This window comes from Limulus polyphemus, unplaced genomic scaffold, assembly GCF_000517525.1.
Source record: "Limulus polyphemus unplaced genomic scaffold, Limulus_polyphemus-2.1.2 Scaffold6432, whole genome shotgun sequence".
NCBI lineage: Eukaryota > Metazoa > Arthropoda > Merostomata > Xiphosura > Limulidae > Limulus > Limulus polyphemus.
In genome coordinates this window covers 15,078-17,052 of record NW_013672042.1, presented here as the reverse complement: position 1 = coordinate 17,052, position 1,975 = coordinate 15,078, and the positions used below count along the sequence as shown (strand labels likewise).

The window sequence follows — 1,975 nt, the reverse complement described above, 5'->3', positions numbered from 1 at the left end:
AATTAATTTTTTTATCATTTAGGGAGCATTATAAATAGTTATGTTTTTAAAAGAAAAAACTACTATTGTTATAAATAACACATTGAATTGAACTAAACTATACATGCCTATTTAAATATATTTTACACATGGCTTGTGTATATCGTATATATACGTGTATATTATTCATACCTTCGGGGTAAATTTTGGGGTAAAAAAGTGCGTCTTATACACCGAAAATACGGTACTAGCCCCAAAGAAACGTTATGTTAAAATAAATGTTCTTTTATAATTATCTGGAGTGTGAAAGTCGTTGTTTTTATCATATCATAACCACACACACACGTTAATAGTGATTTTATATCGGAAAATAATACCTTTTATTTATAACACGTCTCCTATATTCTTCTGTGAACTGCTATTAATTAGTCCTGTGGTGACATTTCATACTTCAACTTATCATACAAAAATACTTGCATATTAATAGTAATCCCACCTTGTAAGTTTGTTCCGTGTTAGTTTATAAAATATGAGGTTTTGTTTTGTCGTCATTTTAAAAAACACAATAAATTTTTAACACTAGTACAAAGTTGTAAAATAGGCTGTGTGTGTTGTGCCCACCGAAAGTATCAATACTCGATTGTTAGTGCTGTAAGCCCTCAAACTTACGATGGGTAGGGAGCCAGGCTACAAAGTGAAAGTGACTTTAATTAAGATGTTTTCCAAGAGTAGTTGTCAGGCTGGTCGTCTAAACTTCAAACATTACATTGAAGGATGACTGGAATTAAATCTCATTTTAATATTTGATATGTTCTCTAATATGTTATTGTTTTATTGAAGGTATTAGAAGATCGTCCTGTGTTGAAATATATATTTATATATTAGATAAATATAGTAAGAGAATAATGTGTGTTTCTTTGAATCTCAAAATTCTGTTTATAATAGATTTTAATAGCAGTATCTTAGCAATGTGTATTTCACAGTTCTGATAGCAAGTAGCTACGATGCACGCGACGCTACGTAACAGGATGAAGGTTCCTATGAAATTTCTACTTCAGTGGGTTTGAACGTAGAGATTTTTAAGGTTGACTTTAAGATATGTTTCGTACACTTGTTTGCCATATGCCATATTCCCAATAAATGTTCATCGTTACCGCATTTCTTTGCTTGTCGAAGATAGAATTAAACTTTTCCAATATGTTGGGAAAAGCACTGAGATTTCAATTTAATCAACAATAAGTAAAATACTCGTGTTAAACAAAAACGTATATTTCAATGGGTTACTTATTATAAAGTAAGCACAAAACGAATGTTACTGCCATCTATTGTTCCTATACCGAAACTGAATTTGTCTGTTAAGTTTCTGGCGTGACATTGGTGAGAATAGAAGGTCATACAGGATTTACATACGAATTTCGCGCAAAGCTGTGCTAGACTTTGTTTTTGAATTTAATTTTACCACTATTTCTTGTAAGAATGAACACCAGAGGAAACTATAGAAAATTAATGGAATACTTTCTTCTCAAGGCTTTCCTCTTACGTCTACCTCTCCACAATAAACATTAATTTCCAATTAATACACTGTGAAAGTAACTAACAAATTATCCCAAAAAGTTGATGCTCACCACAGTTGATCAAGGCTAAAAAAAAAAAAATCAAAGTTTAGATTCATAAAATCTGACCATACTTATATGAGAGCGAGATTTTTTTATGAAGCAAAATATAATTAATTAATTAAAATCGCACTACTATCGATTAACAGCATGTGTTAATTGATAAAGGCATTTTTTCAATGTGTTAAATGATAAAGGCATTTTTTTCAATGTGTTAATTGATAAAGGCATTTTTTCAATGTGTTAATTGATAAAGGCATTTTTTCAATGTGTTAATTGATAAAGGCATTTTTTCATTTCAATGGGTATTCATAACAGAATATCGTGTCGGACTATACGAGATTCATTCTTCTCTCTCTGTTACCCCCCAAAAAAATATTTAC

At 30.5% G+C, this 1,975-nt stretch overlaps 2 long non-coding RNA genes across 2 annotated transcripts in view; one reads left to right on the top strand and one right to left on the bottom strand.

The window, feature by feature from the left end:
• The window catches only part of LOC111089492, a 15,811-nt gene that overhangs the window by 7,091 nt on the left and 6,745 nt on the right, over positions 1-1,975 (bottom strand). The window lies entirely within an intron of this gene.
• Positions 1-1,975, top strand: part of LOC111089493 — a 15,039-nt gene that overhangs the window by 6,326 nt on the left and 6,738 nt on the right. The window contains exon 2 of the long non-coding RNA XR_002613755.1: positions 719-725. This is a non-coding gene — a long non-coding RNA (uncharacterized LOC111089493). The remainder of the gene's footprint in view (positions 1-718; positions 726-1,975) is intronic.